This window comes from Varanus komodoensis, unplaced genomic scaffold (genome assembly GCF_004798865.1).
Source record: "Varanus komodoensis strain SLA01 unplaced genomic scaffold, ASM479886v1 scaffold5, whole genome shotgun sequence".
NCBI classification, from domain to species: domain Eukaryota; kingdom Metazoa; phylum Chordata; class Lepidosauria; order Squamata; family Varanidae; genus Varanus; species Varanus komodoensis.
In genome coordinates, this window is record NW_025336087.1 from 5,980,414 (window position 1) to 6,005,338 (window position 24,925).

General features: G+C 44.3%; 1 protein-coding gene across 10 annotated transcripts in view; it reads right to left on the minus strand.

Moving 5' to 3' along the window:
* Positions 1 to 24,925, minus strand: part of PDE4D (phosphodiesterase 4D) — a 666,530-nt gene that overhangs the window by 68,456 nt on the left and 573,149 nt on the right. Inside the window, exon 1 of one of the 10 annotated variants that reach the window (XM_044446047.1) lies at positions 81 to 481. The exons of the other annotated variants lie outside the window; for them this stretch is intronic. The gene's annotated coding sequence lies outside the window, so the exon portion shown is untranslated. Of the gene's footprint in view, positions 1 to 80; positions 482 to 24,925 lie in introns of those variants that run through there. 10 annotated transcript variants of the gene reach the window in all.

Consider the following 24,925-nt stretch of genomic DNA (forward strand, 5'->3'; position numbering starts at 1 on the left):
AGAGATAGGGAAAGGCGTACTCAGTTCGCAAGCGTTTCACGGGGCTAACAGCAAGCTCCAGCGGGTCCATCGTGCCATACCCAGCCATGGGGAGATGCCCAGTGCCCACACATGAGTGCTGCTCCTTCATATTGTTGAGGCCAAGCAATGGTGGAGAAAGGCGGGCTTTGGTCTCAGGCGGCGACCACGAAGAAACAAAAGTCTCTCCAGCCTTTCCTTATCAAGCCGAAGCAAAGACACTTGGCGGGCGGAGAAGCGCTTGTTTCGGTGGCGCTTGCCGAAGGGGCGCCGAGCAGAGAAACCGGAGACGCGCGCCGGGTCCTCTCGCGGCGCGGAGTCCCTCAGCTTTTAGAGCGCATGGTGGCTGGCTGGCTGAGGAGGCGGCGACGGCAAGCCGGCGCAAAGAGCTGCGTCTCTGTGGCTGCTCTCTCTGGCAAGCGAGGGACTTTGGGAGACACGCAGCCAAGCGCTTTCCGTTCCCCGGACTGGAGACGGGCAGGCAACACCTCCTCCCCCCGCTCCCCCCGGGGGGTGAGCGTCAAGCTCCAATGAATCAGGACGGTGGGGCGGCTACAGCCGCCGCCGCCGCCGCCGCCGCCGCCATGTGTGCGGCCACCACGTTTCCTGTTTGCTCAACTTCTCCTCTTTGCGCAGGAGAAACCGCGCGGGGGGGGGGGGGAGAGCACCACTCGGCTTTGGCTGCCCTCTAAGGGAAGCCCGTCTGTTCCCTCAATCCTCCCGTTCTCTTTTTCCTTCCTTCCCCGCGGGGGAGCCTTTGCGCCTTTCAACCCTTAAAGCGATCCTTCCTGCACTTTGTCTCATGGCCAGAGAGAAAAGCGCCCCAGCGCTTCTGTCTTTGAACAGCCGCCGCCGCCAGTTTTAAACAGTGGGAGGGGGGTGCGTGTTTGCGGCTGCAGTAAAAGGATGCGTGGCGTGGAGCGGGAGGGAGGGAAGAAAGCAAAAACTCGGCGACTTGCGCTGTGCCCCCCCGCGCCCCGTTCTGTTCCCCTTGTGGGACGGCTAGGCTCCGCTCCAGCGCACACGTGGAGCCCCACGCGGCTCGCTTCGCACAGGCCATGGCCACCTGCGCGGGCCAACCCGGGAGAGGGTCGTGACGTGGCCAAGAAATCCCCTTCTCCACCCCCAGCTTCAGACAGTGAGTGCCTTATATAACCACGAGCCATCATGCAGGCCAGCGCGGCTGCTGCTGTCCAGGGCGTCGAGGAGGAGAGACACAAACAAGAAGGCCCAGGGATGTAGCGCGCTTGGCAGGAAACTTGCGGAGGGTGCCCAGAGCTGATGGGCCAAACAACTCAAGAAAGTTTGGCCCCTCATCGGCACAGTCCTTCTGCACTGGAGGGGTGCTGCGGGGCAATTTTAGCCTCAGGACTTAATGGTCTTACTTCGCCATCCCTACCTCGAACCCTTCCTTAGATGGCTTTCTCTATTATTTCTCCTGTGTGTATGATAAAATGTGATAAGCCATGCCTTGTGCATTTGGGGGCCCTCCTGTTGCTAGCTGTGCTGACCTGGCACCTGGACTTCTGCCCTGACTTTTACCCTGATGTGGCCACTGGGCTTTTCCTTTTCTCACCAAGCTGGCCAGGGTGAGAGGGGTGGGGACCATGGCAAAGCAGCTGTGTTTGTGGTATTCTACATTTGGACTACTAGTTCACCATAAACATCGAAGTCTCTTGGCTGTCAACCTGATTCTGGCATTCACTTTCACAAACTATTGGCTGCTTCATCAGATACGGAATGTTAGGAAAAGTTTTTGTTTTTATGTACTACATTAGACATGGGGGAAGAATTGTTGACAATAATGTACATTGTGCCAAAACCTGAAATTCTCAATAATATTCCATGCACCTGATAAAGTGGGCTATAAAGACCATGAACATATATTCAAAAATTCAGTTGGTTAGATGCCACAAGACTCTGCTCTTTTTGCCGCAACAGACTAACATAGCTACCCCTGGAAACAGCTCACCAGACACACACATGGGCTACAGAGAAAGAAACCATTCACAGGATACTCTGGGCACACTGTGGCCATGTGCAAAGCCTGCACATGGTGACTACTTCTGTCCACACCCCCTCCTGAGCTAGAAAGTCAGTCATTTTTCTCCAGCAGCCACTTCCCACAGGATGCCAGTTCTGATGGTCTGCCAAAAATCTTACTGTGTTGAGCAACCGATGCATGGGACTGATTCGCCATGGGCTGAAAGCTGATACAGGCAAACCTTTACAGCATTTTTATGCATTCCACGGGCAGCTGTAAGGAAGAGATTTAGGAGGTGTAGTGGGGCCATTCTGTTGTGGGCAGCTGGTTTGCTGCCATGTGTGCAGAATGCTGGACTAGATGGAGCATTGGTCTGATCCAGCATGGCTTTTCCTACATTCTTATTCATCCCATCCCTCCTCTGGCACCACTTAGATCAGCACATGCTTAAGGGCCTGATGAAGATTCTGCCTGTGGTTTTCAAAGACAATGGTTTAAAAGATATTATTTCTCATCTGTAAAGTGCCAGGAAAGATCAGTGCTTTGTGGTCCTGGGATTAGATAATTGAGGACTGCTTGCAAAATGTAATAATGTCATTTGTGGGATCACTGTCTTCTCCCTCTACCTAGTGTTCTACCTGCCCATCAGCTGTGAAGTATTCCTTCACTGATCAGGTGACTATATGCTGGATTCTTAAGTGTTCTATTTAGCACACGTCAAGTACAATCTTATGCACATTTGGATATAAAGTCCTCACATTCTCCAGCCAGCCATGGGCATGCTGGCTGTGGCATACTGTGAGCTGTAGGGTTTTTTCCCTGTCTAAACAGACACAGGATTGCAACTATAATAGGCACAGTATTTTACTATCATGCAATACAATCCAGCCAAGGATGACTATTTTGCGCCCCTGTTGACTTCAGCTGGGAAGGCAGTTAAGCACATCATTAAATCTCCCTTGAAATCTATCTGATCAATTTATGCATAACTTTGGCTGGATTGTGATTATAATCACTTTGGGCTTCAAGACAACTCTTGGAAGGAGAACTGTTATTCTCACATTTCACATTGGGATCTGTGCTCACGCAAATGGCTTTGCAGTGAAGCATAAGGATTTGGACCTAGGTCTCTTTCATATTTCTCTTTTCATCTGGATAGTAGCCCACTTGGGCTTTCTTTACACCTTATTCTATATTTTTCTTTAGATAAATTATGATACATCCTGAGAATTACAGAAAATTTTTGCACAGTCAATTTCAGTGCAGCCTAGCCAAAGGTTCAGCAGGAAAAGCATTTCCAAATATTGCAGTATATTTACTTTAGACCAAATCCCTGATGGAAGGTATATGAATGACGTGTTCATCACACAGTTTGCTTTGGGAGATGAGCAAAAAATCTCTTCCAAAACTTTCCCTCAGAGACGCAATATCAATTGGGTTTTATTTGACTCTCCACCTCCCCTGCCCAATAAGCCTCTCAATGTGGTAACTGAAGGAGGAAGACCTTGGGGACAGGACTAAACCTGATCCAGGATGGCCAAATCCCAGGTCTTATTCTCCATGCCAGTGCTTAACCCAAGAAAATACAGTGACCATAAAAAATGGCATGTACAGCAGAGGTGTTGAGCCTCTTTCAGCCAAGAGCCACATTCAATTTCAGAGAAACTCTTGAGGATGGTGCCAGAAAAGCCAGTGTATTTTAGCTTAGAGCTCTTCCTGCCATCACTAAGCCTTAGGCAAGGCATTTCACTCATTCAGAAAGGGGACGGGACACCATGTGAAAGCTGGGAAACCATCTAACTATTGCCAGTGGGGTGGGAAAGGGTGAAAAGGATGGCAGTGGAAGGAGGCCTGGCCCTGGGTTCAGACTGGAACCCTAGATGGGTGGGACTGTTCCAGGAATCTGAGGTTCAAAACTCTGGGCGTACAGTGAGCCTTTTCCTCAGCATGGAGTAGCCACAACCAGCTCCTAGACATTTGGGGTTAGGGGAAAGATTCCTAACTGGGAAGTTCCAGCACCTCAGGTTTCTGTCCAAGTCACTTTCATTATCTATACTAACTACTGCTAGAAGTGGAGAAAGTTGAATGCTGCCAGACCTCTCTCCTTCTGCAAAGCTCTTTTTAATGCCAACAGAACTGTCAAAAAGCAAGCCATTTATTGTTATTTTAAATAATGACACCTGTTGATTTTGAAGGGAGAGACTTGGCTACATACTTGTGTAGTCCATTTTCATATGTATTTTTGCTCCTGGTCCCTCAAAAATTATTCATAGGCAGCCTGGCCCATGAATGCCACTATAAGTTGTAGTTATGTGTCATCAAGCCATCTTCTACTTACACTGACTCTATGAATGGAAACCTTCCGAAATGTCCTATCTATGACATCCCCCTTAAATGAGCCAGTGGCAGCAATGTTAAGAAAGAGGGTGAGGAGTGCTGGGAAAATTCAGATAAATCCTGACAGAAAAGGGTTGCTTATGTGTCTCTGAGTTATAGATTGCCTGCACCTCTTTCCCAGGAAGCACCCAAAAGTTCCAGGCCAGGTTACTATTTCACATTTGCCGTTACTTTAAAAAGTGGGACTTGATGACTTCCCCAAGAAGCTGCCAGGGCTATTGCCTTGCTGATCAGTAAGAACTGATCAGGCTGCCCGGCTAACAGCATTGCAATCACCCTCATTTGCATGCCAAGACATCCCTCCATCCTTATGTTAATACCCTGCAATCAAGTGCCACTGTATTGAGCCCCCTCTGCAGACCTCTCACCTTCTTCTGACTGTATGCACCTTATTTTGCCATCAACTGCCCAACTGATGGGCCCATGTGACTCAGAATCTATAAAATACTCTGTATATGTTCTAAAAGCTTGTAGTTGGTGGTGCAGATCGCTACCTGGTAGCATGCTGCTGTAAGTAACTGCAGGGGGCCTGGGTGATCTCACCAGTAAAAACACTGGGGTTCAAGGCAATTCATTCTTCCCTGCGACTCCTGGTAATTCATTCTCGCCATTAGTAAAGAGACCCTGACAGGAGCAATAGTAGCTGCTGGTAATGGCAGCCAGAAGACTGATTCACTGAGCCAGTTTGCATGGCATGGCAGCCCACCGTAGCTGACTTTGCATCACTCCGGCTGCCCACAAGCATGTTTGCGCATATTAACTGCAGGCACCTGGCTTACTGTGGCTTGCAGTGTTATGTGTACCTCGGTGGTATGGCTTTTTGGAATGGGCACCACCCTCAAATAAACAATGAGGGGTTGCTGCTTCTTCCCAAAAAAGCCATGCTACCCAGGCGCCCATGACACAAGCCACGGTTCAGTGGAAACTTCATGCACCAGCACAACTCAACAGCCCCACAAGTAACTTAAGCCACGGTGGGCTGTTGCACCATCCTCATCAGCCACCGGGAGAGGGGACCCATTTGGCAGAGGTTGCCCAAGGACCCTCAGAAATCTGGAGCTGACACTGATTTTAACACACCTCCTATCTTGCAAATGCCAGATCTACTTTCACACTACATTTCAAGCCCAAATAACAGATTGCAAGTCTCATGATAGTTGTCAAACTCTCAGAAACTGAGCTAATGGAAAAGGCAAAAGGCTAGTATATTACGCACTGCCCACTTTTGATATCAAGTGACATGATTTTAATTGCATCACAGACCTTTAAGACCTATACAAGTGGTGGGAGTTTCACTACCTGGAAGTGAGTGCCTTCAGCAGCCATTCCAGGGCAGGTTGAATGGTGATTACTCAGTCAAGTGTTGCTTACTCTCAGGTGACTGAAACCAGCTGCAGTTTTTATCCCCAGGTGTGCTAACATGTATGCCATCTGCAAGCACGCCTTGTGCTAACACAGGGATGGAGAAATGTGGCCCATGGGAGGTCCTTGTCTGGCCTGCCAGCTTCCCTGATTTGCCTCAGAGAATTTCCCTGCACCCCAATCCAAGTGGCTTTAAAACTTCTTTAAAGCCTCTGCCGGCACCCATGGAGGCCTTTAAAGGCCTTATTGCAGGAAGGGGGAGTATTTTTTTATTTTTTTAAGCAAGGGTGGCTGCTGGGGGGATGACTTTCCCCAATACCATGACATCCCCCCAACACACCCCTGCTCTGCAGCAATGCAGCTTTTAAAAAGCCCCATCAGTGCAATGGAAACCTTTTTCAAGCCTAATCACAGCTGATGGGCCTGCAAGGGAGGGACAGCCTAACATTCCCTTCCCAGCATTGTGATCCCCCCCGCCCCCCAGTCACCCCTTCCCCACAGCATTCAAGCTTAACAGCTACCACTGGAACCAACATAAGCTCTGTGAGTGCATGCAAATGCACACCAGTAGAATAGAGTGGGAGGGCTGGGAAACGACTGGATCAGTCTACTGGAAATCTCTCCAGGAAACAAGGTACGAAGTAAACATTGCAACTATGACTGCTTTGGGCTAGACATGCACATGAGGATATTTGGAATCTGCAAGAATCCAGCATGTGAACTTTGGCTTTCAGACACTCTGAAGGCATAATGAGTCACTCCATTACCCATGTTGACATATTGTTGTGATCAAGCATTCACCTGGAACTGGAAAGCACCTTCAGCCTCAACAAGGATTCACTGTTTGAGGTGCCTTTCGTCTATCTCCTTCCTTCCTTCCCTCCCTTCCTCCAGCTGCCTGTGTTTCCACTGGCTATAGCATTTCCCAGCATTTCAGCAAACTGGGTAAAGCGGAAAGCTATGAGCATAAGCTTTATTTTTCCATAGTCTGCTGCCCTTGCTGATTCTAAGCAGCAACTCTGAGGGAGCATCAACTAGAAATATATGTTTTCAAACATTTAACTGCCACAGCTTTCTCAAGGAACAGTAGGAATTGCGAATTGGACATTGCAATTTCTCAGCTGCAGATCACTAGAACTACATCTGATTCGTAGAAAAAGGGAATGATAACAAAGGCAATAAGGTACCGAGAGGTGCAAGCCAACTTTCTGAAGAGTTCCAGTCCAGCTACATTTGGTTCAGTTGAGAATCAGTGCAGTTTCAGTCTACCAGGCTGGATCCCAGAAAGCTAACAAGAGCCAAACTTTGCATTCCAGATTAGGAAGGAACTAGGAGAGCCTAGGACAGTGTTGTATGACCTCAGGTTTGGAAGGTCAAATTTGGCCCATCTGGTGTCCAAATCCAGCCTTCCAGGGTTCCCCAGATCACCACGTCCCTTTTTCTTGGCCATGCTCCCTTTACCCTGACCGCCAATTGTTTGATGGTTTCTTGGCTTTTGCACAGATGCTGCATTCATATTCTAAAGGGCTGCAGTGAATTGCTTCTCCCAGGACTTAGTTACTGGCTGGAAGAGTGTTCAGCTCAAATATGCTGGTATTTTTGGAATTTTTGCTCTGCTCCTTTTGCATTTAGCCCTACCCACTACTAGAATGTGGACCCCAAGACCTTCTCCAAAATTGACTTTGGCTCTCAGGCTGAATGATGCCCAACAGCCTGGCTTAAGGATAACTGGCAGGGAAGATGATGGGTAAAGAATAAAAACAAGGAGGGCATGGGGGGATTATTTTTATAGGACAATTCTGGATAACCTGAAAGTCCAATATAGCAAAAAACACATTTCCAGCACTTAAACTTGGAAATGGGTCTCTTCCAATGAGATCTGTCTGTTCCTTGAGTCTTTCTTCAAAGTTCTACCACACCAGCCAAGCCTACAAAAGCCCAGACACTGCCATTATCTGCTTGTGGTGATCTGTTAAATTCCCTTGACACATCACCTTAAGTTCTGCAGATGGCCTCAAAACCGCATGTTGAAATAGCCTTGTTCTGTTCAGAAGAAACTGTAACAGCATCAAGGGCAACAGGACTAACTGCTGAAGATTTGCGTCCTGTCTGGGTCTATTATTGTATACAACATATTTTTTAACAGACATACAGAGGACAAAACATGAATTTCATGAGCCAAGGATATGAATGGTATAGTAAAAGGTAGTTTTACCAATAAACTTAAAATGAGCTGGGTCCAAGTGTGTTCCTATTCATGTCCTCTCCCAGGATATTCTCTTTAATTCCCCATCCCTCCATCTTTCTGGTTTTCTACCTTCTACCTAGACAGTAAGCCAGCATACTCTTTCTTAATTCAGCTATTTAAGATTTCCCCATCTTTAGTTTTGCTGCTGCTGCTTCTTTATCTTGTTCTTCTTTGCCTTCTTCCTTTTTGTCTCCCATTTGGCAAACCTGCTGATACTCCCTCTTGGGCACGTACAGTGACATTTTGGTTGTATAAGGACTGGCATCTGAATTTGTTTTTAACAGGTACAATTGCACATTGCAGATAGATCCGGAATTATTCTTCCACATGTGAGATTCTAATGTGGGATAATAATGTGGGATTCCAGTTGGAAGAGACTCTCTTAAAGCAGATTTTAAGACTCCAGACTGTGGAAAGGTAAAAAAAAGCCTACCCTTTTGTACCTCTTGATTAATCTTAGGGATTCATGTTTGGAATACTTTATTTGTTTTATTTATATCCCGTCCTTCCGCAGAAGTGCTCAGGATGTCTTGCATAATATAAAATGTTGAAATACAATATTAACACTACAATTATTAAAATATCTAAAATTGAACATTACAAACTAAACTAAAAAATAGAAAAAAAAGAAAGTGTGACTGAAAACAAAAATACTTGCTCCAGGTATTTGACTAGGCCAAGACCCCTTCCATGGGCCCCCTTCCTTAGTGATACCTTCTCTCCACCACTGGCACCAGCTGCTGCCGTCACTGCCCCTGTCCACTTTCTTATCATTGCTGCCACTCGCTCACTGGAAAGACAGAGAGCCAGGAAGCAATTAGGCAGGGGCACCTGCTGCTGTTCTTTCTCACCAGCTTTATTGCCCGAACCACAGTGAGAGGTAGATGAAGCAGCAGCTTGCAATGGTGAAGAGCAGCAGCAAGTCCACAGGGTTGTTATCAGTGCCTCTCTTCCAGGATGCAGGCCCTCGGCAGGTATCCAGCCAGGGCCACTCTTGATGCCAGCCTGGGACGTGGCTGTTCTGTGACATGGCAGCCCTTCTCCCTTCTTATTTTAGAAACAGACACACACATGGTTACATATACTCATGCTATTATTTCTCCTTTAAGGATACCTTATCCTTTGCTACAAGAAAGGGTGCTTATTCCCAAGAAAATGTGTTTAGCTTCAGGGTAATGGACATAAACTCCTTTTTCATTCCTGTTTAAAACATGTGTGTGCATGTGCATGATTGTGTCTGTGTGTGGGGGGCTGGGGGAAGGTGGGATTGCCCTGGCATGTCAGGAAAGCACAGCTGAAAAGCAATGACTAGTGAAGAGGGGCAATGAGAATATTGTTAATTGTGCTTCACAAGGGAAGTAATACAGACTGCAGTCCTGGGTCTAAAATTACATAGCTGCATCCCCATTTACTCAGCTTAACAATTCTGGAAGCAGAACAATTCATGCTACACTGAGCTCTGTGGCTGCTACGTAACATGAGGCAATTTTCACAGTGTGGGGAAAAAGAAAAAGAAAAGAAGCAGGTTTAGCACTCTGGAAAACAAAGAGTTTGCTCATCACATGAAGGATAGCACGAAGCATCGCACAGTCGTGTTTGTTGTTCCACAACACTTCGTAGCACGTAGCAGGGAGGGAACAGAGGAAATAAAGTTGCCACCCACCAGGATGTCCTTCAAATAACCTGATTGTGGAATATTATCATTGCTAGGGTGTAACGTTAGCCAACAACCTCTGTACTATGCAGGCCCAATTATTCCTGTTAATCTCAGGTATTTTTTTGGTTCTGCTCTTTCCTTTAAGTGTCCACATAGTTGCAATACAACATTGAGTCAATTCTTTATAACCCCCTTTGGCAGAATAATGTGATCACTCCTGTGGTTATGGCGCATGCCAGTCATAAAGATTACCACTTCACATTGAGAGACCTTATGGATGTGAGCTGCCCCGAGGCTTCGGCGAATGGGGCGGCACAGAAGTCTCCTAAATAAATAAAATAAATAAGACTGCATACATTGATTAGTCATGTATTTCATTGCTGCGTGGGGCTAGTACATTTCTGAGTCAACTAGTTCATTTCACTACATTTCCTTGTCCTATTACCTCAAGAAATCAGCCCTGAAGCTAATAAATGTTGAGGTAGCACCACAAGGTTCATGTAAACAGCCAGCTGATCAACAGTTGAGAAAGAGCAAGAGTTGCGAATGACCTGTTTTACATGACAGGTAAGTCTCTGGCTCATGTCACAACACCAAACAACAACAGAAATTAAGCTGCTGGTCAATGGATCAGGAATAAATCTTGAGAAATCGTCTTTTTAAGGAAATCCTTTTCTTAAAACTAAATGTTGGTTCTTTCCCAATCCCATTTCAAGCAGGCTGACCTCTGAATGAGAGAGAGAAAAAACAAATGCCCTTGCAGGATTACTTTGCCATTTCTAAGAAAGAGCTGGAACTTTCAGATAAGCATGTGTCATATCTGAAGTTGTGGTTTTTGCACACTGCTTACTTGACGCAAACCATGTGTAGAAATTTTCACAGGCACACGTGAATCATAAATCAGTTGCCCTTTAAATTGGCCTTATCAGTCAATGAGTTTAACTAGACAACACACAAGGGCCTTGCTTTACTATGACCTGCTCCACATACTATGAAAACATTTGTTGGGGACAGTACACAAAAGTTATAAATAAATAAATACCCCCATTGTGGGTAATTAGCCCTCTGAAGCTCAGTTTGTATGGTGCCCAGTCAATGGCCAATGAATGAAAATCTGGCTGATCTGACTGCAGGATTTCTATACCTTCTGGAAAGCTGCTCCTAAAGTTCCCTTGCACCACCATTGCCCCCAATCCTGCTGACCCTCAACAAGATGCCCATTTGCACCTTGCCAAAAGAGGAAATGCATCATTAAACACACGCACAGCACCAATATACATAGCATATGCACACTATGTTAGTGCAACTTTAGAAACAGTAACAGTAATTTAAACAAATACTATATAGCTCACCATAGTAGAGAAGAGTTAGGTGAGTTGTTGCCTGCTCAGTCTGTTATCCAGGTGCTAATTACTGATGGGCAACTTCAGGAACCTTGCTGCTCCTCTGCCTTAGGAGTCTTTGGTTTTAAACCAGGCTTGGACTGTTGACCACTTCAGCAGAACTTCTGGCAACCCTAACACCATCAATATCTGGGCAAGTTCTCACATCATGCTATCCTAAGAATAAGCCATGGTGGGTGGGTTGCCTGTCCGTTACTTCCACAGAGGGATGTCTGCTCAGCAGCTCTCCATGGCTTGTTTCTCCTTCATCTCACTCAGTCCTCCAGGCTACTGCTGGCTCACATCCCAGAAGCCTTTACAGCAGAAATTCGTGTTTCATCATTCTTTACATCAGCACCCTTTCTGCAATTGCTTCACTGAGCAGCTCACAGAGGAAATTCCCCCATCCCACATCAAATTGCCAAATGCATATAATTGTCTGGGCCCTTGTGAATGGGGGGACACTTTGGCATTTCTAAAAAATGTGTTTTAGGGGTCTTGTACACATTTGTGCAGGGCCACAAGATCATCTGTGCACTATTGACCCCAGTGTAGTCACGGTTCCCTTCTTATCAGTGCCCTTGTCAATTTCACCCCCAGTTCTCAGTTCAGCCCTTCCCTTGCTAGCAAACAATGTGGTCAAATTCATCATCTCCTCCTCCTCCTTTGGAAAAGGCTACTTCACGCTTGTCATTTCCCTCCAGAATTCTTCCTTGCTAGCTCTCAGATGTACCCAAGCGTACAATGAGCAGAATCACTACATATATGCAAATATCATGGCAAAGTACTAAGATGAAGGGGGAAATGGTGCAAATTCCAAGGCAGAGCAGTGAAACGGGGGACGGGGGCATTGTGTACATGCTCTGAAAGAGCTACATAAATTACATACATTTCCTAGCAGTATACATTTGCTCCTGCACACTTAGAATCATAGAACAGTAGAGTTGGAGGGGCCATGAAGGCCATTGAGTCCAACCCCCTGCTGTTGCAATGCAGGATGAAAAATACTTGTGTAGGACCAAAAATAACATTAGTAATAAACAATTGTGAGCATGTTTGGAACAGTCTCCAGCGTCTCTTCGTTAAAATCTAAGTGGGGAAAAAAACATCCTGAGGGCATTGACAAGATATAAGTGACAATAGCATTGGCACTAGCAAAACTGTGAGGAGTGGCAAGAGGTTTTACTTCTCTTGCCAGCTGGCACTTTGGCCATTCCCGACCACCCACAATAAAATTGCTCTGTTGGGTTTGGATGTCACAAAAAGCCACCCCGAGAACGGCCAAACAACCCTACCACGAGCCATGGGTTCTCAGGGTGACTTGTTTGTGATAAGCAACCCACAAGAGGAAAACTGCTTTGGGTTGCTAAGCCATCCTTGCAACCACTCACAATTAACAACCCACTGCAGTTTAGCGTAACATGTAAACACCAGATCTCTGTTTTGGGGGAGAGCGTCTCAGTCTCCGTCTCTGTGCTGACAGCCAGAAGGCATTGCTGTTAGGAGCAGATCTTAAATAGCTGCACAAGAAACAACGTAAGGTCAATTAAAGGTGATTTAAATGGACTGCAGTTTGACAGCAGTTAAATACATCGCTGCTTTTGATCAATTGTTAAATATAGGCTCACACCCTTTTTCCACGTTGAGATTATTTCCCCCCTTCCATACTGCATAGAATTAAAACTTGGAATATTATATCCTTTTTCCTTATAAACTAGGATACTGTGAATTCATGGAAATGTTCCATGCTGCCCAAGCAAGAAACAACCTAGACAATCTCTTTCCTGTATAATAGCTGTTTTTGCCTCTGCATTAGGTAAATACAATGGTCAGAGAATCTATGTTTAAAGGCCTTTTGTGCATACGCTAGAGTTAAATTACAATACCTTCATAAATTATATGTAAGATTAGGATGCAGCACATTTTTATATGGCAAGGTCAGTAAAAGAGACAAAAGCCTCTCACAGTATGAACCACCAAAATACTGCAGTCATATTGCTGCCTCCTCCAAGGGAGGTTTCGGGGAAGCAATGAAAAAGAGCCTTTCTCAGTGGTGTCCTATTTGTAGAATGGTCCCCCCAGTGATGCCCACCTGGTGCCAGTGTTGTTATCTCTTCAGCACCAGGTTAAGTGGTTCCTCTACTTCCAGGAGGAATGTCAGGCAAATCCACGAGATATCCAAATAAATTTGGATTTCTACGAACCTGACCTGAGGCTAGTACAGCAACTAGGTTATTCCAAGATTCCACTGACCACTTTTTCACTTTTGGGAGGGTATTTGCCCCTAGAAAAAAAATCCAGATCCATCAGTGAGTGGAGGCTGGAATAAATGATGCCTGAACATCTGTGAAACACAAAGAGAATGGATTTATCAAAATCCAGGCAGCTATACCTCCCAGATATTTGGGAGCATATGATAAGGCTTTTCCCCATATCTTGGGGTATGTACTTTTGATTGTTTATATTTGTTTTTACATGTTAGCATGTTGATGGTTTCATATGATCATACTGCACTTTTCAGGCATTAACCTTTGAAAAGCACCCAGAGAGGTTTGGCTACTGGGGGAACAGAAAAATTATCAGTGACGGATTACCCCCATCTTTCTTACAAGTCTCACCCCACTGATTTATAGCAAACCCATGTAAGGGAAAAGCTGATTCCAACTGTTCATGTGAGTTTCCATCCTAGACAGCCACAGCATAGGTGAAGGAGGCTACACACAGATATGTAAGGATTTGGGAAGCTCTAACTGCAGCTGCTCACCAGCTGAACAGATAAGCTGGTTTTCAATAAGAAAGCAGCTTATGCGTTCACTAGCTGATGAGCTGCATTAAAAACCTTCCAAATATATCACGATCTGTGCACATCTTCCCCCACCCATGCTATCGCTTTCTAGGATTGCAGCCATGGTTAGTCTGAAAATCCTACTTTAAATATGAACAAAATAGTGACAAAAATAATTGCACAAGGGGAACATTTAGGCTAAAATCATCTATTTGTGAAAACAGTCAGGGTGATCTTTTGGCTTTGTTGGGCCTGGAAATACTGTTCTCAGTGGAATTTAGGGATAAACTATTATTTTACATTAAAATGTATATCCCACTTTATCTATAAATTCAATACCGCTTATGAATCTCAAGCTCTCTTCTCATGAAAAAAAAACTTTAAATATTAAAACAAAGCTGTCTAAAGATAAGGGCAGGCTGGCAGCCAAACCTAAGAGAGTAAGAAGAGTCTTACTGAGTCAGTCCAAAGGCTTGTCTAGCCCAGCGTCTTGTTTCCCAGAGGTCTACCTGATACCTCTGAAAACCAACGAGCAGGACCTGAATTTAATAGTACTTCTGCCCATGTTCTCCAGAAACTCATGTGCCCTAATTAAGATGTGTGGCTTCTGTGATCCTCAAGACAGAACCAACCATCATGATTTGTCTAAGCTTCTTTTGAAATTACCCCTATTGATGGCTCTCCGCACATCTTATCACTGTAAATTCCACAGTTTAACTACACATTGTATGAAGAAGGAATTATTTTTTATCTCTCTTGAATCTTCCACTCCACAGCATCCCTGGATGGTCTCAATTTCTATTAGCATGAACAACAATACAGTCCACTTTTTTGATAATGTGCATAATTGATTCACCACTATACACTTACCCATTTTTCTACTGTAGCTTTATTGTGATTTTAACAGAAACAGTTAACAGAAGGGATAAAAACTGGGACCTTGGCGAATTGTTGAAGGATGAGTAATAGAAGAGATATCCACCACTCACCAGACAAAGAGCTGAGACCCTCTGAAAAGGCTTTGCAGGTTCTATACGAATTATGCATACAGCTCAAGCCTATACCTGTTTACTCAGAAGTAAGTCCCTTTGTTTTCAATAGGCCTCCTTCCCAGATTAGAGTGTACAGGATTGCAGCCAAAGGCAGCAATACCCATTTATCAGGTAATAAGTCCTATTAAACTCAGTGACTTCTAACCAAAAATGCATAGGATTGCACTACTCCTTATGAAAGTGATTTCTAAATGATTTGCAAAACTGTCCTGTATGAGGTGACAGATAACATCGAAAGGCTGTCATAAAGTAACTATTTCTCATTATAAATATTATTAGGATTCCAGATGAATAATATTTGTTAGTGTTAGCTTGACAAAACAAAAAGACAACATCTATTTGGATTTACTTCCAGGTATGTGGGTATGGGATTGCATAATGTTGTATCTGTTTTTAAAGCTAATATTTTGCAATTGGAGAAATCCAATGTTACGTGAGCTGACTTCCGCTCATGCCCTGGGAGTTCCCCTGTGTTTCATCTGCCTGCAGCCCCCTCAAAATCTGCTCCAAGTGTCTCCCAACCCTCCAGAATGGAACCAATCCGGGGGAATGCTGGGAGAAAGGGGAAACTAGAGTAGAGTTTGTTCCAGTGCCCAACGGACACCACTGGACATGCACATTCCAAACAAACAAATGAAAAAACCCTATTAGTAGACATCAGCACATTTTCTTGTTATCACAAAGGAGTGAAAATGAATATTTAGGAGTGCAGTTTCAGACTCTTAAGAAAGAAACCTGATTATTTTAACAAGAACACTGACTTATGGAAATAATTAAAATGGCACCATTACTGCAAATAAATTGAACAATTATAAAGTGAACTGTTAACCTCTTTAACACAAAGTAATGGAATTAATTTGATCCAACCTTTATCTTAATGGACTTTGGGCATAATATTCTAAGCACTGTTCTGCGATACTTCATTATATTTAAGCTGAGTTTGTGCTTGAGCTACCATGGGTAGCTCCTGCCCTTTATGTACTCTGAGAATACAGAGAACATGAGTGTCTGTTCCAAATTCAAGTTCAGTTATGTGGTTTATAGCATTAGAAATACTGGAGATATTGTAACTCCATTTCACTTCTGCAGCCAGAAAACTATTCAGCAAAAATGATATGAAGGTTCCACTAGTCAAACTTTGGGATGTTGTCCTTCCACCTGCATCTGCAAGACCGATGTCTTGAACAAGAGATTACAATTACGATAGCCATGTTTCTGGTACTCCAGACTACAGCAGAGATTGCAAAAGTTGCCAGGACTTACAAACTTGCATTTTAGGGCACTCACATACATGCACACAAATAGAGTACAGAATGTGGGAAGAAACTGCCTTCAAAAATAGATTTTTAACTAACTGGAAATGCATTTTAGATTAAAGGATGTTTTAAAAATTACTAAATAAACACAGTTACATTTTAAAATTAGGGCACGGATTCAGACCTACTTCGAGATGTGCATGGCTGGTCATATTCGACCATGAATGGCTCTGAATAGGGATGCATCTCCCATCATTATTAAGGATCCTGACTGAACATCACAGTGTGGAGGCTGATGTATATTGAGAAGGGAGAGCTGTACAAGTGGAAATGGACTGCCCTGCCCCTCCTTCCCATGGCAGTCCCTTCGCCTGCTTAAAAAGCTGAAGAACAGAGTGCGATACACTGTGGGTGGCAAGCTCCTCAAGAACTGAGAAAAGCAACCTTTCACGAGTGTAGTCCTCCTCCTTATGGAAGTTTCCTTCCTCTTGCAGAAATCAGATAGAGAATACAACCCTTTCTATCTCAATGCACGTGTACATGCACCTCCCCCCACACCCATACAAATACTTGTCTTTCACAGTGGAGCTCAAAGGTGCAGCCTCAGGTTCCCAGGTAGGTTCTGTCTGGGTAATGACCACACTCAGCCCTCCATAGCTGCTGCAAGGTTGCTATGCCATATTGTCTTCAGACCATGCCCTGGGTCTGCAGCAATCTTATGTGATCTCCCTTGTTGGACTGGGGCTGTTTTGCTCCAGTTCAGGGCAAGGACAGCACCCCAGATTTCAGAAGTTAGGCAAGAGATGAGAATCAGCTTTATATTGCCTTGGTCAGCCTGGACAAATGGGCTATGATTTACAATGGCATGGGGCTTTAAATGATGCGTGATGGGCTTCATGTATTAGAACACTTACAGTGGAATATATTTTAGACATAATGTGCTTAATCTGATGTTGTATGGAGAGTGAAAGATGATGGTGCTCAGTTCTTTGCAGGGTGTTTCACTGGGTACCATGGCCAGGACCATCTACACTATTGTATTTCCAGTCATCATGTACGAGTGTGAACGTTGGACGGTGAAGAAAGGTGACGGGAAGAAAACTGATGCATCTGAAACACGATGCTGGAGGAGCGCTTTGCAAATACTCTGGACCAACCAAAAAGCAAGCAAGTGGGTCCTAGATCAAGCAAGGCAGTGCTTTCCCTAGAAACAAAAATCTTCAAATAGAGGACTCTCCTCTTTTAAAAAAGGGCACATGACCACACTAAACACAGAGAATGTATTAAAATATAGGGTCACTTTAACTATATTTTTACTTAGAAGTGAATCTACTGGAAATAAAAGAAAGCAAACAGTGCAAAGAAAGCAGTGAATCTGTAAATTTATTTGTGAGCCGCCCCGAGGCTTCGGCGAATGGGGCAGCATAGAAATTTTCTATATATATATATATATATATATATATATATATATATAAATAAAAATAAATCTTTTCATGCCCCCAGTCACTGATTTTGCTCCTCAAATATTTTTGCTAAATGCAAAACAGCAGATGCACAAAGCAGGACTGACACAGGCCCTTCTACAAGTAATGGTTTAGTAGGCCAGTGTGGTTTCACTCAACACCCTCATTTTTCTCATTATTTCTGGCAACTTATTAGCAATGATTCAATGCTGGCGAAGTATCTTCTCTGATATCATTTCAAACCATCCTCTATCTGGCATTCCCATGTGGTGGTAACCTTGGCTACAAACAGAAAAAGAAAAAAGAAACATTTATTTTATCACTACTTTCCACCTCCCAGCAATATGGAAAACCCTCTGTACTGTAGGATATTATGTAATATGATTAAAATGCATGTGCTTTTCTGATCCATTGTAGAACAACAATAATAAAAAGGGTTCATTTCTATGGGAAAACTGTGACCCAGCGTTTACACTATCAGTCCAATGTGTACTGTTTTCTCAGGATCTAGATGGCTGGGGTGGGAACCTTTTAGTTTTCTCTCTCTATCAAGGACATTATTCCCTCTGGGGTGATCTGTCAGCGGCATGTGCTGGCGGTGGGCAGGGCCAGGGTGTGACCCCAATTTGTTTCTCCCTGCACAGCAGGCTCCTGGAAGAGGCAACTATTGAGAGCAGAGGGCTTTGAAATGAGGGTGAGGGCTGCAGGCGGGTGCCTATACAATCACCCACCTGGTTGAAAGGCTTTCATGCAGGCCATAGGAAGCAGAATAAGTGGTAGGAATTAAGCGGCCCTGTGGTGGGCAACAATCAATGGAAACCGGGTGGGGCCCAGATGCCAGCACAGTTGAGCTTAAAGCTCTTGCAGCCAATAACTAAGCCCTAGGAGAGGCACTTCAGCTTTTTAGAAACTGGTCAGCCACCCAATGCACAGGAGTTGGGAGAAAGGGGATGGGCCAGAAGAAGGGGTATGGCCTTCAGGGGAATCCTGGAAGGCAGACACCAGCTCTCCATGCAAACCAGGTGCCAAGCCCAGCTTGAAGGGAGCTGGTCTTAAAGAAGGAAATGCTACACTTCCTGCATTATAAACTTTATTTGCTGATTTAGGACAACCCAGCCTGCCAAAGCAACAACAGCTTCTGCTGGAAGGCAGGGAGAGGCCTGTGGTGATGTGGGCTCACTCTGGAATGGAAGAACCCAGCAACAACCCAGGCAGTTCTGACATCATCATTTCCAGGGAAGTGTTGTTTTGATGTCTGGTCGTTCTGCTTCAGAGAAACACTTGCTCAAGTTTCTGAGTTTAAGACGGAAGTTATGTGACTGTCACTTTCCCGATCATACAGGACAAACACATCCTTAGCCACTAACAATTGCTTTCCTGTTTGAAAGGCCAGATGGGTCATCAAAAGGGACTCTGCACCATGGCAGCTCTGCGTCCCTTTCCTCTTTCTCTTCCTTGTAATGCCTAACACAAGCCGGTGTGACATCATGGCACCATGCATCTGTCTGCCCTGGCTTCATAACACTGGCTGGTGAGACAACATATAATGCAAGAATGTCAGGTCATGCATCGCTTCTATAGAATGTGACAAGGACGAGAGGAAGATGCCCGGAATGGCAACAACTCCATACCTTTATAGGTACTACTTTTAGCCCCCAGAAATACTTTCTGGCTGCCAACCCAGTACTTTCCAGATGTCTTGTACTACAACTATTCCCAGCCAGCATGATGGGAGTTGCAGTCTAACACATCTGGAAAAAGCAAGGGTAGGGGAGGCTAGTTAAGACCATGCTTTGCCTGAATGACTTTCAAAAAGCACCCCAGCTGCTCTGCAGATTCATCTTGTTGAGCAGCAGGGGACAGAGGTGCAGGAGGGTCAGGTAAGGCAGCTGGATAAGATCCCTGATGAAGGAAATGGGAAAATCCCTGTGTATTCCAGGCACCTACAAGAGGCATGTGTAGGCTACAGACTTGAGGGATCTACTTTGCTTTTTCTTTTTGCTTTTAGTACATCTCTGAGATATACCAACAGGATCCTGGTACAAAGACCACCCTTAGATTACAGAATTTTCAGCCAAGAAATATGTTTCAAGAACTGAATACAGCTCAATGTCCTTACACCCAAGCCAGTCCTAGTTATTTAAAGCTTCAGCAGAACAGATCAAGTGGGACAGGAGACAGTCACTTTGTTGCTGCTATTACTGAAACACTGGGAGTCAGAAATCACTGACAATCCACTGCAAATCTTCTAGGGATTTATCCAATAACTCCTCTGTCCACCCTGATCTGTAATGTCTGGTCATAAAAGAACAGTCCAACGAGGCCCTTAAAATCCTGTTCCAACTGCTAGGTTAAGGATTATGGAACTTAAGGATATGGAGAGGCAGTAGCAATCATGATATAGAGTTATTCTTGGAAAAGACACAAGAGTACCAAGTCTGAAACACTTAGTTTTCAGATATTTGCACATTCTTAGGGTGTCCTCGTTGACAGAGGACAGTCTTCTCTTTGAAAAACTGCCCAGACCGAGTCAGAATTAAAGTTGAAAAACCATCAGAATGGAAAGCAGCCAAGAGCTTTCAGGCTGCCCATCCATGGTTAGCAGCTGGACAGCAGACTGTGCGGGCACACAGGTCACCCAGTCAATCTTCCTCGCTTTGGTAAAATGTATATCTACTTAAACTGCAGTAATTCTTTCTAATGCGAGGGAAAGTCAAAGGTGGAAGAGGAAGAAGCAGCAGCAGGATGAGTGTGGGGGAGATCAAATATGAGATGGATGATTCCACAAGTGAAGTCACAGCCCTGAGGCTCTACAAGAGTTGAGCAGGGCTCTCAAGAACAGATAAGTCTGGAGAGCGCTCCTTCATAGGGTCATCATAACTCAAAGGCAACTTGACAGCATGGAACAACAAAAATCTCAGTCTGGAACTATACATGAAAGCAGCATATGGACACATTATGCAAATCAGTGCCTTCTTTTATCCTAACTTTAGCTGATGTTCTTATCTTTTTAGTGATACATGTAAGTATCGCCTTACATGTATCGTTATTTGTTTTTCGTTTTTCGTTGTTTTTGTCGTTATTTGTTATTTGTTTTTCGGCACCAGGCGAAGACCTTTTTATTCAAACGTCATTTTAACTGTTAATAGTATTTATTTATTTTATTCTTTGGCCAGGGTGACTTATTTTATACTGTTAATTTATATTATTTTAATTGAAGTTATTTATGTTGTGAGCCGCCCCAAGGCTTCGGCAAATGGGGCGGCATAGAAATTTTCTAAATAAATAAATGAATGAATGAATGAATGAATGGCCATCCTAATTCCTAATAAATCCTTTATTTTTACCAGAAGTTTTTATCAGTTATCCTGTAACATGTGTGCTATAAAGGTTTCTTAGAAGGATTTACTGCTTTATCCCTAAGTACTTTCATTAAACCTTGTACGTTGGTGGTACTTCCTTTTTACTTCTGTTTAACAAGAACAAAAGTTATCAGAAGTTTTACGAGGGCATGATAATTGGGGGATTTCCACATGGAAATGAATGGGACTCAAGTGAACATCTCACTAATCTGAAGAACTGCAAACTGCGTACCTGCCTCTCTCTAGCACTGCATTCATCCTGCTTTATAAACATACACAAAGCCAGCCAACAGGAAACTCAGAGTGCCACTGCGGGCCAGTAAAATGCTTTGAACTACAGGCAATATGCACACCCAAATTACATACTGCGATGTTCACAATATTTGAGCTGTTCCACAATGCAGAAGCCAATTATTCTTGGCAAGAACGCCCAGCCTGCTTTCCAGCTCTCCATCACTCACATGTGGAACTGTGCCACATCAAACGAACCAAGTCATAAATTCCATAAATCCCTTGCAGATGAAAGTCGTGCATGTGTGCATGTGTGAGTGAGTTTGTGTGTGTGTGTGTGGGGGGGGGGGTTGTGGTGAACAGAATTTTAGAATAAACAAGCCATCATTCATCAGCTCCGAGGTCTTATCACTGCACCAGGAAAGAATGATGGCGAAAAGGCCTACTCAGGATTGGATGCTGACTGTGGCCAGGGAGAATGGCTCAGTATGGATTTTAATAAGTGACAGACTTGGACTATTTTGAATAATGTGGCCATAAGAAATACTATTCCAGCAAAAAGAAGGCATATATATCTTAATTATTTACAGTTCCCTGAGCTTGTCAAGTATTGTTTTCAGCTGTTTAAAAAAACGTATTTATCATTTGTAGTATTCCAGCAAAAATACTGGCACCCAAAGGGTAACATCTGAGGTTTCTTTGGGTCTCAGGGCAGACACTTCTGCCTCAGAGCTCATCCGAAGAAACCAAGAAAGTGCCCTGGTCTTTCGGCCTGCTGCACGGACATCATGGATAGTCGCTCTTGGTTACTGTTCAGAAAGATTAGCCACAGCTGGCTAAGTGGGCCTCACCTCCTGGGAATGGGCTCGAAGAAGCGCATCCCACTAGTAGCCTTGCTCCTGCACACAATTCAGGGTGCTGTTCATGACATTTTAGGGAGACTGACTTGTCAACCATGTTACTGTTACTACCACTACCACAACCTCCATTACTTTAAGGCACAATCCTATGCACGTTTAGACAGGAAAAAACGGTCTATAACGCCTAGCCAGCTGTGGATTTCACATACACTACAAGGGTAGTTACTCTACAATGGAAGATGGCCTTTCTCAGCATCTGGCTATGTCTCTATTTTGCACTTTACTCCATTCAACAATAATGCGTCAAATCAGTCCATGCAACCAACACTAGAACTTCAATTCATCTGTAGCAGGGTAAGCCAAGCTGCTCTGGCTGCTTAATTTGGCCTCACTCTCCATCCCTGCTTCCAGTTAATAACTGTGTTCTCATGTGCCTTCTTGTTTAGTGACCTTCGCTCAGGTTCCTGTCATGGTAATTGCTTCTTCTTTGACCTAATGCCAAGCAATGGACTGCCCACACCAAACCCAGATTTAGGCCTGCTTATTATCAGTACAACTATCCCTCACCATGGGACAGCCATACGCAAAATTTAGGACCAGGAAGACCTGATAAACACACACACAAAACAGTGAAGAATTGCTCTTGTAGAGTACATACAATTAAAAATCAAGCAGAAAATGGAAGAAGGGAGGTAAATTGTTTCTTTTATCCTTTCTGAGTCCTAATTTAATGTCCCTATCCATAAGACTTGGGATCAAGCAGCAGAACATTTTTTTAAAAAAATTATCTCACATTGTAGGCTTCTCACTGAAGAAGGCAATCATGCCCAGGAAAGTCCAAGGCAGAAAAAGAAGAGAAAGACCAACTATGAGATGGGTTGATTCTATAAAGGAAAGCACAGCCTTGAGTTTATACATGCTTAGCAAGGCCATGAAGGGCAGGACATTTTGAAGGGCACTCATTTGCAGAGTCGCTGTGAACTGAAGATGACTTGATGGCACACCACCACCACCACCACAACCATTATGGGCTCCTAAGTCAGCTTATTGTTACTTTGTCATTTTTAATGTTAACCTTTTGAACAATTAATTTGCCAAACTGGGCCTGGACAAAGCAAGCAAGTTAAAATTAATTCTACAAATTACTAATGTGCTACATGTACGCAGAAGGTACTTCACAGTCTAAGGAACAAACTGTGAGGAGTGTCTTGTCATGTGCGTTCTATGCTACCTCCAAGACTGTAAGCAGCAACGCCTCTGGGGAACAATGCAGCACAAGGCTACTGCCATCACAGCCTTGCATACCTGCAAGCATGTCTTGCTTGCAGCGCTCCCAAGAGGTTGGCCACCGTGGGAAGCTGTATGCTAGACTGTAAAGGCCTTTGGTCTGATCCAGCAGGGCTCTTGTAATGTTTGCAAGCCACACTGACAATGAGAACATTTGTGGTTCTCACATGAACTTCCCGGTTCTCACATCCAACTTCCCGGTTGGATTTCTGTAACGTGCTCTACATGGGGCTGCCCTTGAAGACAGTCCGGATACTTCAGATGGTGCAAAACAGAGCTGCCAGGTTGCTGACGGGGACTGGGCATTATTCTCATATAACCCCAGTCCTCCACCAGCTTCACTGGCTTCCCATCGAAGTCTAGGCTCAATTCAAGGAGCTGGTTGTTACCTATAAAGCCCTTAATGGCTTGGGACCTGGATACCTAAAGGAACGCCTTCTTCTGTATTTGCCCTCCCACCCCCTGAGATCAGCAGCAGAGGCCCTCCTCCGGGAACCCTCCGTGAAAGACATTAGGAGGCAAAGTACCTGGAGGAGAGCCTTCTCTGCGGTGGCACCCCGCCTATGGAATGCGCTCCCCAGAGAGGTCCGCCTGGCACCGTCCTTATTTGTTTTTCGGCGCCAGGCTAAGACCTTTTTAGTTCAACAATATTTTAATAACTTTTAATATTAGCTATATAGGTTTTAATCTGCAGCCAGGGTGGATCTGAATTTTATTTGTATTATGTTTTATTCTATTCTTATCTATGTAAGCTGTCCTGAGGCTCTACGAAAGAAGAAACAAACTTCTTTAGGCAACATGCTCAATGCATTTTGATGAGACAGAAGCGTATCATGGTCACATAGTTCACATAATCAAATCACACTAAGCTGTGGTGGTACATGGAGGAGTAACTTTCCTAACTATTTTCCAGTGCATAGCTTGTTGTATCATTCAAACCTGGACAACACTGATTTTCTTGTTTACTTTTACATGTATATCTCACCATTTTCCCTCTTCCATGAATCCCAAAGTGGCATGGCTTGTTGAAGGGGCAAAAGACCCTCAAAAGGCCTACAGGCTGTTGTAGAGTTACCTCAGTGTCAAACAAGCCATGCTGCCTGGATTTAGATGAAATGACAAGCTATGCCTGTGTGGATTGAAATGGCACATGGCCACTGTTGGCATGTGCGGGATTAAAACAAGCTTGCCTGATTATGCTAACCTGCCCTTTGAGTCCTGTGGCAATGCGTGACCTGACCTGCATTTAAGAAGCAGAAACTGAGATTCTGTTAAGCATGGTAACAGATTTACCCTTTGTTTTTTGGCAGGAGTTAGAGAGCCAGAAAGCCAAGAGGGAAGGAAAAATAGCAGAGTTTGTGTGAATCCACAACACTTCCCTTGAAAGAGAGCACCTCTGTTCCCTCTCCACTATAAGAATATTGCTGTATTATGGTATCATCAGCATCATCATGATATCAGCAATTGGTACACTGATCCCCAATCTCCTCTCAGATCTATTTGCATGCGAGCAATCAAAGAGCAAAGATTTCCATACTTAGCAGGCTTATAAGCAAAGGTTCAAGAAGGAATGGGGACATA